Below are 12,901 nucleotides of genomic sequence, written 5' to 3'. Positions count from 1 at the left end.
GCAGCCATCTGGTCCTGGGATATTCGGCAATTGAGCAAAAGTCTGGCTGGCGATGAGGTGTTTTTTTATTTCTTAAAAAATTTTTTTTAATTTTTTGTAATAAAATTTTAAATTTATTATATTTAAATATATTAAATTATATTTATATTAATTAAATTATATTAATTAAATTAAATTATATTTTATTTATTTATTATATATTTATTAATACAATAAATTATATTAATTAAATTATATTATATTAATTATTAATAATTAAATTACATTATATTTAAATTTTATTATAATTTATTGTCAAATTGGCTTCCATGCAACACCCAGTGCTCATCCCAACAAGTGCCCTCCTCAGTGCCCATCACCCATTTTCCCCTCTCCCCCAGACCCCCGTCAATCCTCAGTTTGTTCTCTGTATTTAAGAGTCTCTTGTGGTTTGCTTCCCTCCCTCCCTGTTTGTAACTATTTTCTCCCTTCCCTTCCCCCACGGTCTTCTGTTAAGTTTCTCACGATCCACAGATGACTGAAAACATATGACAGTTGTCCTATTCTGACTGACTTATTTCACTCAGCATAATACCTTCCAGTTCTACCCACGTTGCTGCAGATGGCATGATTTCGTTCTTTCTCATTGCCAAGTTGTAGTCCCTCGTGTATATAATTTCCGGTCGCTGAAAAGATGAACTCTGGTCACTGTGGGATTCTGCCCAGTGCCTCCCTTTAGAAAGCAGGGTACTTAGCCTGCCTTTCTCGAAGCTCTGAGGTTCGGCTGAAATTCTGAGTCCAGATTTTTAAAAAAAAAATCCATTCAACATTGTCACACTACTCCCTCTCATTTTGTTTGAAATCAACAACTTTTCCTTAAATCAAAACATTTTTTTTTTTGACTCTCAGCAGGGAGCCTGCCTGGCTTCTCCAAAGCCAAGGGCTATGTGTCCCTTGTGTTTCTTATGTCGGGAGCCACCGTTTTGTCAGAGGCTCCCTGGGCCAACATGCCTGCAGATGAGATGGGTGTCTCGTGTACAACTGATCAGTGTAACCACACTGGAGAAAGCTTTTGGAGAGAAAACCAACACATTTGTTGTAACAACAAACGTATAGCCTTCGATTCGACAGTCCCTCTGTCTCATATCTACTCCAGGACGATATCACATTACATGAATGACAGAAGAAGCCTATGTTTTACATGAGGAATGTAGTATTGCAATTAATGAGCGCGAACCAAAGTTATTTGCATCGTATCTGAACAATATAAGCAGAAAAGAAAGCACTTCCCCGCTCAGGAGAGTTTTGATCCAGCAGATTATTGAGGCTGAGATGAGAAAATGTCTCTGTACCCCATAAGACCCCCTACCACCTGACTACGGCTTGGTAATATTTTGAAACATGGATCTATATGAATTTCTTTGCACATTTGCCCCCTTTCTTTCCCTTACTCAGGTCAGCTGTCTGCTGACTACTTACCTCAGGGACAGTGTGTTTTGGGGCAGAAAGCAGAAGTGGCCTATGAGACTTCCTGGCTATTGTGTTCCAAAGGTAGGACCTTACATATCCAGGAGAATTTTCTAGAAGGCCTGAAAGCGAAGGTACTTGGGGCCTGAACAGTTTCTTGATCAAAGAAGGGGTGACGTCAAAGCTTTCTTCACCTCAGAGGAGAAAGAGATGCCCCTGGGCTTGAGGAAGGGTGAGAAATCTGTGTGCACCCCGGCCAAGGGGCTTGAATACCACTTGAACCACCCTTGCAGGGAGGCAGCAAGACCCTGAAGAAATGGCAAAAGAAGCAACGGAGGGCCTTGCAAAACATCCCAGTGTAAATACACATGAAACAAAAGTAGCAAGAAGTCACCAGGCCTGACAGAACCTGAGGACAGAAACTAGGCATCACCTGATAGCAACCTGTACAGACGACGAACCAAGGACAAAAGGCACTGTCTCCCACCCCATCTCCAACCTTCCTGCCAGAAGACTCCTTGACCCTGCATAAGATCCCAGAGTTTGGCCCCACCCTACACGTGTGCTGGAAACTACAGAAAAAGATCAAAGTGAAGTTTTCTCCCAGTCAGTCAGAGGGGACACTTCGACTCAGGCATTAGATTGCATTGTAGAAAATAAAGCTCTGTTTCTCACTCACCTGGGCTTTTGGACTGAGATTTCTACCTATAACTCAGTCTCTCTTTGGGCATCAAACCTACAGAGAGCACGATGCTGGCTTCTTTTGCAGAAGACAGGGACCGCACCTACTAGCGAGGGTGGTGGCTTGAATGGCGAGGGTCAGGGAGCAGTCAGCTGACGCATTCATCTGCCACATTGCTGTGGTGGCAAATTCTGCACGAGGCTGAAACTGTCACCTCAGATTAGTGGCGTAGTTGCTCTAAATGGCCCTTAAACTTCTACAGAGGAAACTAAATTTAGGGCCTCAGCATAAATGCGGTTGTCTGGTTGATGGGAGCCGAAAGAAGCATAGGAACGTGTTTGCAGAGATGGTTGAATCATGCACGTCAAGGCGGGAATGCAGAGGCCCAGAAAGGACGGAGCCTTGCAGAGGGCAAGCTTTCACCCTGAATTTCAGAGAAAAAAAAAAAAATAACAGTGATAGGATGACGCCTCCAAGCAGTGAGTAGCGGAGGAAAGGGGCCAGGACAAATGGTGAAGAGGTCCTTGGGGTCTGAATTCAACTTTTATTTGACTGACCGTCCCTAAGGAGGCAAAGTGGAGTCAGTCAGCCCCTGTTCCCAAAGGGCTCATGCACCTGAGGGGGTGAGGCGAGAGGGAATTACAGTTATGTGCTGAGATGGGCATGCTTAGGAGGGCGGCAGGAGCCCAGCGCAGGGGGGTGACTGAGGCTCCCCAGAGGCTCAGGGAAGCTGCACCATCGACGTGGTTATTTCAGCTAGATTTGGAAGGTTGAGACGTGGGGAAGGGAATTCTACCTGGAAGGAAGAGACTTGGAGATAGGAAGGAGTGTGGTGAGTTCAGGGAAGGGAGACGCCTCTCGTGTGATGGGCACACAGGCTATGGGTGGTGAGGGTTCAATGTGTCTCCCCCGAATTCATATAATGAAGCCCTAATCCCCAATGTGATAGTAAGTGGAGGTGGGGCCTTTGGGAGGTCATCGTGTTTGTGTGAAGTCATTGGGCTGGAGCCTCCATGATGGAGTGCGTTAGTCGGCTTGGTCCGTCACGACAGAATACCTGTTAACAGACTGGGTGGCATAAACAACAGAAGTTATTTCTCACAGTTCCAGGGTTGGGAAGCCCAAGATCAAGGTGCCGGAAGAGTCAGTGTCTGGTGAGAGCCTACTTCGGTTCGCAGATAGCCATCTTCCGTCTGTAACCTTGCTTGGCAGGATTGGGTGAGGGATCTGTCTGGGGCCTTTTTACTAAAAGCACTAATCGCTTTAGTGAGGGTTCCGCCCTTGTGACCTAATTATCTCCCAAAGACCTCTCCCTCCAAATACTATCAACACTGGGGACTAGGTTTCAACATATACATTTGTTGGGGGGATGCGAACATTTAATCTATAGCACTGGGATTGGTCCCCTTATAAGGGGATGAAGGTACCAGAGGTCTCTTCCTTGACCGTGTGAGAACACACGAAGACAAAAAAGGTGGAAGGGATGACGACTGAGGATTTTTCAAACTGGTGACAGATAGCAAACCACAGATTCAGGAAGCTCCCAGAACACCAAGCAGCAGAGGTCAGAATTAACCCAGGCATCTCTTCAGAAACTGTGCAAACATGCAAGGAAAAAGGGTGTAGTGTAATGTTGAAAATGTCGGAAACAATAAGCCACTAACTTAGAAATCCATGTCTAGTGAAATGATCTTGCAGAGTAAATAAGAAATAAACATTTTTGCAGACAAACAAAACTAGTGGAAAAGCCCCAGCAGTGGTCTTGCCCTGCAAGAAATGTCAGCAGGAGCAGTTCAGGGAGAAGAAAAATAGTACGGGCCAGCAATTTAGGACTACACAATGAAAGGAAGAGAATTGGGAAGGGAATCAATAAACGTAGCAAATAAAAGAATGCAATCTTTTATAATTAATAAAATAAAAATTTTTTTCAGTCATTCTCCTTATCTGATAAGACCCCCCTGCAACCGGGTACCTGGTCCCAAACCTTACATATACTATGCCGTTTCCTATGCATACATACCTATGACAAAATTTATATAGAAACTAGGCACACTGAGAGGTGAACAAAAATAATAAAATAGAACGATTACAGCACTATACCGTGATAAAAGTTAGGTGAACGTGGTCCTTCTCTCTCTCTCTCTCCAAATATCGTATTGTATTACACTCACGCGTCTTCTTCTTGTGATGACGTGAGGTGACAGAATGCCCACATGATGACATGACGTAAGGTGAGTGACGCAGGCAATGTGACACAGCGTTAGCCTACTGTTGACCTTCTGAGGAGATAGGTCAGAAGGAGGAGTTCATCTGCCTCCCGACTGCAGCTGACCACGGTTAACCGAGATCGTGGAGAGCGAAACCGTGAATAAGGGGGGCCTACTGTCGTCCTCGATTGATCTGAAAGAAAACTTCAAAATAGTAATAGGAACAATGTGTTGGGTGACCCATGTGCTTACCCATGTGCTAAGTGACATGGATGACAGCAATGTCATAAGAGACGGGAGACAGGAATTGGAAATAATCTGGGTTATATGGGGTGCTAATCCATCCTCTTGCCAGTAATGCGTATGAAGGTTTTATTTGCTGGTGATTACTTGAATGGCAGGGCTCTGTGTTACCCAAGTAAATAAGGGCTTAACACCCAAATTAATAGTTAGTACTCAGAAAAGACATACTGTGAAGTTGTCTCATCCATATGCTTCCAACAAAAAATTCCTTGTATGTGCATATTTTTTTTTGAAAGAGAGAGAGTGCACAAACAGGGGAGGGACAGAGGGAGAGAACCCACGCTAGGCGTGGAGCCTGACGTAAGACTCAATCTCACAACTGTGATATCATGACTGAGCCGATTTTAAGAGTCAGACACTTACCTGACTGAGCCACCCAGGTGCCCTGTATGTGCATCTTTTTTTTTTTTAATTTTTTTAACGTTTATTTATTTTTGAGACAGGGAGAGACAAGGCATGAACAGGGGAGGGTCAGAGAGAGGGAGACACAGAATCTGAAGCAGGCTCCAGGCTCTGAGCTGTCAGCACAGAGCCCGATGCGGGGCTAGAACTCACGGACCGTGAGATCATGACCTGAGCCGAAGTCGGCCGCCCAACCAACTGAGCCACCCAGGCACCCCTGTATGTGCATCTTAACATTGGATACACATAAAGGATCACATCTCAACGGCACGGGTCAAATTCTAAGAATCATTATTACTATTATTATTTTATTTTTAAGTATATTCAAATTCTCAAAGAGCACCTTTTTGGTAATGATCCCCAAGTACCTTGCATATATCTCCAAGTGCACTCATCATTTGTTCTGAAAAGTCTGAAATATTGCTGCACAAAGCAGCAGCTGTCATATCAGGATGTTTCCGTGATGTGATAATTTGTATTTAAAATTCCCTAGGATCCAGCGAAGAAGTCACAAAAACCTAAAGTTAGATGAAGAAAAGGGAAGCAAAAAATTTCAGAGCCCCAAGAGTCGTGTTCCAGCAGGACACCTGCAAAGGGTTCAGGCTGAAGGTCAAGGGTGGTACCCAGAGCTTACAGTTTCTGATTGACCGAGGAAGCTCAGGGCTTGAATGAGTTCATTAACTCAGCACTTGAGCGCTAGTCGTAGTATCCAAAATACTTACAGTGAACTTTTTTTTTTTTAACGTTTATTTATTTTTGAGACAGAGAGAGACAGAGCATGAATGGGGGAGGCTCAGAGAGAGAGTGAGACACAGAATCCAAAACAGGCTTCAGGCTCTGAGCTGTCAGCACAGAGCCCGACGTGGGGCTCGAACTCACGGACCGCGAGATCATGACCCAAGCCGAAGTCGGCCGCTCAACCGACTGAGCCACCCAGGCGCCCGCAGTGAACCTCTACGCCCAAACCATGAACCTCTACGTTGTCCTGGGAGATGAGTACATCACAGAAATTGAAGTCTGTTTAGAGAGACAGACACACAGACACATGAAAGACTATAATACACAGATGGGTGAGGTGGCTAAGGATGGGTGTGAAGGTTGCTAAGAGATGGGGCATTTGACCTGGGTCTTGACAGATGAATAGGAATTTGAGGCCACAGCAGAGAAGGAAGGCAGTTCTGGGCAGGGGGAGAAGCAATTCGAAATCACAAGAGTGTAAAAGTGTGTGTGCAGTGGGGGAAAGTATGTAGTTCCATGTGAAAAGAAAATAGACGGTATAAGAAGGAAATAAGTAATAAGACCGACTCTAGAAAAGTCAGCAGGACCAGCTCACGGAGGGATTTGAATGTCAGGCTAAAGGGCTCCCACTTTTTACAGTCAGCCATCAAGAGCCTTTATTAAGTTTTAAAACAAAAGTGTGGGGCGCCTGGGTGGCTCCGTCGGTTAAGCGTCCGACTCTTGATTTTGGCTCAGGTCATGATCTCAGGGTTGGTGACTTCAGCCCCACGGGCTGGACAGTGTGGAGCCTGCTTGGGATTTTCCCTCCCACCCTCTCTCCTTCTGTAAGTAAATAAACTTAAAAATAAATAAATCAAACAAAAGTGTGACAAGGTTAGTGGTGCAGTTTCGAAAACAATGGCTTTAATTTCCATACAGATTTCTTAGAATTCCTGCCCTGCTCCCTGGGGAGACAGGAAAGAATGACTCAGAAACATCTTCCTGCAGGTAGGGTCCAATTCAAGCTGATGCTCAGATCAGAAGCTCCCGGGGATTTTGAACATAACTTTTTGAGCCTCACAAGAACTGTGGGAGGTGACCGAGAACCCATTCCTGCAAATCTGTAGCTCTTTGGCATGAGGTGACTGCCTGCCACCGGAGCAGAATCACAAGTGACTGGCTAATGTGGGGCTTGAATCCTTCAGTCGCCAGGCCAGAAGAAGAGCAAGTGGAGAGGAGTCAGTCTGAAACTCACACTCAAGTTACGGGGCTAATTTTGGGGCCAGCAAACTTGGGACAAGCCCTTTGCTAGACCTCACGTGGATGATGCCGCGAGTGTGCTGCCGCCTGAGATTAGTTCAGGCTTGAAAGAAACTTCTTCTGGGGAAAGGAAAATTTTTAGATTTCTCAGAAACAGCTCCCTCTTATAAGGAGAAATGAAGAGCTAAAATTAAACTACCTCAATTATATGGCTGCTAAACTGACTTACGAAACTCACAGACGACTTTGTGCAATTACCCGCACCCATGGAAGAGTCTTTGCAAATCTCCACAAGCAGCAATATCCTGGGAAGACCTTGGCCGCCTCCAGCCCCGGGGGCTGAGCAGCTCTTCCCCGGGCGCGAAGGCCCTGGGGCAAGGTGTCCAAAGGAAATAAGTCAGAAATTGATTCCTGAAGAAGAGGCGATCTCTGAGCTCCTCCAGGGGATGGTGTCATTTCCCACTCAGTCAAGATTCAGCCTTGCCTCTTTGTAGGAGCACCGGCCTCAGTTTTTCCTCATTGCCTGGCATTCCCTTGCTGCTCAGGCATCATCAGACATATCAGAAAAATTATTAAAAGGGAGTCCAAATTGCACAGGAGGTCATCGAGAGGTCTTCACAGCCCTGGATGCAATATCCCCAACCTGGAAACGGTCTAGAAGTCCATCAACAGGAGACAAGAATACGTAACTATGGAGCACCACACACGTTCGTATGAAGGGTGTCAAGGTATATGGATAAATATCAGAAAACACAATCTTGGATTACAGTAAAGGAAGTTCACGATGATGCCTGGAGGTTGCTACCATTTAATTAAGATAGTGTTACTTCTGGGTTCTTACCAATGGAGTAAAAGTACAAAAACATGCACAGGAAGGATATACGCTCACTTCAGTTTGAATGTTTTCTCTGGGGAAGAGAGTAAATGGGGGCGAAGGGGCACCTTGGAACTTCAGTGTTGTGATGTTTTATTTGAAAGAAAAGGTTAAGAGATCTGGAAGGAATGGAGCGATGTTCCATTGGACATCTGAGTGTTGGCCAAGCTGAGTTGTCGTCTGAGCAAGTGTTCATTACGTTAGTCTATGTACTTCTGTTAATGTTACAGATATTTCATAAAAAGTATTTTTTTCAAGAGGCGATCAGGTCTCTTTTTCCTGGTAATGGTCAGAGGTTAGGCCATGTGTATGAATGAAGTCAAGAAGGGCTTACTGGTCTGACTCAACAGGAAGTGTGGAGGGTGGAACCACATATCTGACAGCTGGACCATGGGGTAGACAGCAGTCTTTGCACGGTGAAAGGGACAAGCAGTGGATTTGGGGTGGGCAAACCAAGAGGGAGTGCCACACAGAAGAAAGGGGAAGGGCGGAGACCCCCAAAGCACTTTCTGGTGGGATCGGTGTAAGACAGGATCACATTCAGGATCACATTCAGTGGATCCCAAGGATAAAACTGGGCTAATGGTTCTGAGTGCTGGTCATAGGCTTGCGATTTCACGGACCACTGTCTTGAAAAACGGTGAGTGTTGGCAACCAGTGTGTGTGTGTGTGTGTGTGTGTGTGTGTGTGTGTGTGTGTGTATGAGTGGGATGGGGGGCAGGGATGCCAAGTGAAATAATTAACAGGAAAAAAACTACCATCTCGTCTACTCTTACTTCATTTCTAAAAAAGAAAGGTTATTTTTACATCAACAAATTAGGAAGAACATGGTAAAAAAAAAATGGCACGTAGTTCCCATTGAACAAATGTAGGCTTATGGTGGAGTCACTCATGGACCCTCTTTTAATTTTGCCACATGATAGTGAAAGTTTTGTCCCCTGCTGCACTTGTCCATGGACCAACTGTTGAGAAGTATCATGAATGGTCTGGTAATATAGAAGCAAAGCTTTGGGTGGGCAAAGAGGCAGGATGGGATGCTGGAAAGGCAAACTGGGTCAAGGCTATGAAAAGCCTTGAATGCCAAGCCAAGGGATTCAGAGGCCCAACTCAGAAGTGATATTTCCTATGAAGTTTTTCCTGATACCTTTCCCCACCCCTCACAAACACCCCCTGCCAACTTCTAAGACCAATGACTCCTTGTCTTGGGTCCCTCCCAACACTATTCAGACTTCAGTTGAGTGGTGTTGCCTTGTTTGTTGATTTATCTGTCTCCCTCTCCACCTTTGGGGATCCTAGACACCCAGAATGGTGTCCTGCCTATTTTGTATCACCAGCACCCAGCCCAGCAGATGGATGAATGGGTTACCCAATATACGAACATATGAACAAGTTAAGGGAATGGATTAGGCAACCTCTAAAGTTTAGCTTGAAGTTTAAAAAGATTGGCTAAGCATGATGAAGTTTTAAAGTACCCAAGTTTGACTCCTGACTATTTCTGCCTCACTTATGTGACTTTGAGCAAATGAGTTAACATGACTGTGCCTCAGTTTCCTTGTCTGTAAAACGGGAATAAATAAATAATCATAATGGCACCCACAGTGTTATAATGAGAATTAAGTAAATTTATATAGGTAAATCACCTCATGTGACTCACTGGTGTTAGCTACTTTTATTATTAGAATAGTAGTATTATCTCCATGTCCCTCCTGAGGGAAACTGAGGCCAAAAAGTTAATGAGTTCGTTAAACACCTGCAGCTGAAACCTAATTCCTGTGACTCCAAGCCCACCTTCCTCCCACCTTCTCTTGATGTGCCATTGGCCTAGATCACTGTGGATGAAATGTCTTTGCCTTTCTACCAAGAATCTTCAAAACTGCTTTCTAGACTGTTCTTGGAGAGTAGTGAAACAGTCGCAGGCCTTCAGAGAAAGGTGCCACCAAGTTTACTTCCATCAGGAGCCAGGGACTTACAAAGGAAGATCCTGTTTGTCACTGAGGCTGACATTTATTGAGTAATGACTACATACCAGATAGGGGGTTGGCAAACTACAGTCCGTGGGCCAAATCTGGTTTTGTAGAGCTGGTGAATTGGAATTTTTTTTTTTACACTGTTAAATGGTTAGGAGCAATCAAAAGAATGTAATCATACATTACAATTGTATGAAATTCAAATTTCGGTGTCCATAAATGAAGTTTTATTGGAACACGGCCATACCCAGTCCTTGGCATATTGTTGATGGCCGCTTTAGGGACAGGAAGTCTGAAAGATTTTCTATCTGGCCCTTTGCAGAGGAAGTTTGTTGAGCCCGGTGCTGGATGATCATTTGGGGGCTTTCCCTGGGTTACTCACTCAGTCTTCAGGACTCCACGTGGGAGAGGCAAGCATGCCAAACCTTGTTTGCCCCTGGGAAACAGACGTTCACGGGGGGCAAGTAACCACATGTGTAATATCAGAATGGGGACACGATTGCTCCACTGTTCACAAAGGAGTGACCATTTCTCCTTTTGGTGAATTCTTCCAAAGACTCATCAGCCTCTTCACTCTGCTCAAAGAAAATTAAATGAGTTTAAATGGATCTTTCTATTCGAGGGACCTAAATTAGGTGGAGAAGGGAGGACGTCTTTGCAACAGAAGAGGGGTGGTGGTCAGAGCCAGAGGAGGGTGGTAATGGTCAGGCAGACAAGCTTCACTCTGAGTGGTCACTAAGGGGCTCAGCATTCAGGACGTGGGCTTGAGAGCACTCTGGAGGCAGAGAACCCCGGAGGATGGCAGAAATCCACGCTACTGGGAAGGAGCTCAAGAAAAGGCTTTGTCAGGGCCAGGGTCCTTCCCACCCGGGGTCTTGCTTCCGCCTTGAAGTTCTCGGCTTCATCCTGAAGCTGCAAAGACCTTCCGTTTTACAACTTCCACCCTCGCCTGTCACCCCAGAGTCTGAGCAAGGATTCCCTAAGCCTTCCCAAATAATGGGGAAAAGAACCTTCCAGAAGGCCAGATTGTTTTCCAGATTAGAGAGATGAGAGAGAGTCAGGCTGCACCCTTAGACAGTAGAGTCACCGTTGGGAGTTTGACACGTACTGTCCCACACACCCACAGGGCAGTCTGTCAAACGCAACCATGTGGCAGAGATGGCCCGGCGTAGAAATCAATACCGTCAATTTTTGTACAAGGTGGGACAGGCGTCCAGAGGATCCTGGTCGTCTTCTCCTCGGTGTCAGAGATTCAGCAAGGCAGGGAGGACTGGAAGAATCCAGAAGGAAGACCCAGGTGGTGAATATGAGGGTGGCCTTTCCAGGTAACTAAGAGTAGAAGCTAACATTTCTCCACGCTTCCTGTATGGCAGCCTTTTAGCTCCAAGCCTGGCAGGCATTTGTTTACTCAAATCTTGTCACCCTGCGAGGCCAGCGCAGTGCATTCTTGTTAGTCGTGGCAGTTTTGTTCCACAAATTCCCCACCAACACTCCAAATTCATGAGTTCTGAACCACTGCTCCCAGGGGAATCACAAGGTCAGGGTCGTGTAAGCCTCTGCTCACAACATTTCTGTCAACCAGTCAATACATAACCTTGTTTCATGTGTCTCTGCTTAAAGACATTTCATTGAATATGTTGCTGATCCGTCAACACTAAATCCACGGCCAACATCACTGGAACTCCTGTCTGAATGAGTCTTCGTAAATGATCATGAAACACCGCAGGTATTCATTTCGGGGTCACAGGTCATTGTACGCCAGTGGCTGAATCCGCAAGTATGGAGTTCATGAGTCGTGAGGACCAACTGTACTATTAGATCCCTGTTTTCCAGATGGGGAAACTGAGGCATAGAGAGGTGAAGCACCTTGCCCCGTGTCTCCCCGGTAAGCGGGAGAGCCAGGATATGCACTCAGACACTGATATGACCTCTGGACCACGCTGCTCACTTCTCTCATGTGCCCATGGATGTGTGTGAGGGGCAGCAGGTGGAAGGCTGGGATGTGTTTGCTTGAGACAGTATACACGCGCTGTGGGCAGATCTAGCCAAGCAGGGAGACAGAGTTCCCACCTCATAGGATGGGGTTTAAAGGAGGTAATGCTTAGGGTCACCTTTAGGGGGCCGGGAAGGAGGGGCTCGGTCCTGGCAGCCGCAGTGCGATATGGTTCGAGATTCTTCCCGGGATCGGCGTCATGGCCGTGTGCTTGGTCATCCCCGGCATACCCACTGCACACATCCACAGGTTCTGTAACGGGGGGCAAGGAAAAAAGGGTTGCCTATTATCGGTATCAGTGGAGTTTGATGCAAAGAGACGGGCACATCTCTGGAGTTAATTGTTACTATGTGTCAAAGGGTATGGAAAACATTGATTAAAGAAGCCTTTTCCTGACTGATGAAGATTAACTCAGTTATGCTCATCTGCCCTTTCTAGAAGGTTATGCAGTGTATCAATGTAGTACATAATAAAAACAAAAAAGTAAAATCAAAAATAAAAAAAATAAAAAAAAATAAAGGAGGTAATGCTTAAGGCAGCACAGCGCACACACAATACTTGACAAAATGGTAACCCCACTCCCCACAACACACGGAGACAAGACTCAGCCTCAGACAACCCCTACAGACCAGACCGCACACGTGGCAAGTGATCTGAGACTAGATGTAGCTGTACATCTACATCCCGTGTCCAGGAAATCCGACTAGAAACTCACCAGACACCCAAGATCCTATATAAACGCGAAATATTCATGGAAACCTGACTGCCAACGGAGATGCCAACACATACGTTCAGGACGTGAGCTGATCTACATTTCAAAGCTCTGTAAAACCAATCTGTAAAACTTGCAAAACTGCGACAGCGCCGAAGAGGTGAAGACATTTTTCATGGATCCAAAACGGTCAGGAGACGCATTTGGAAGTCTATTCTTTCAGAAAACTCTGTCAATGGAGTAGACACCAATTAATTGCCAAGATGCAGAATCCAAGAGTGCTGTGTGTTCAGTGAGGTGTTCTCAATTTAATATGGTGCCTCGCTAATTGAATGTAT

The 12,901-nt window shown here is 45.5% G+C and overlaps 1 pseudogene; it reads left to right on the top strand.

Annotated features, from left to right (window-relative positions):
- The first annotated feature begins 6,007 nt into the window (after positions 1-6,007).
- On the top strand, positions 6,008-12,341 carry LOC122230395 (annotated as a pseudogene).
- Positions 12,342-12,901: the final 560 nt, after the last annotated feature.

The sequence above is a fragment of the Panthera leo genome, chromosome A1, assembly GCF_018350215.1.
Source record: "Panthera leo isolate Ple1 chromosome A1, P.leo_Ple1_pat1.1, whole genome shotgun sequence".
Classification (NCBI taxonomy): Eukaryota; Metazoa; Chordata; class Mammalia; order Carnivora; family Felidae; genus Panthera; species Panthera leo.
Note: the sequence above shows the minus strand (reverse complement) of the source record. Positions and strands in the feature narration are given on the sequence as shown.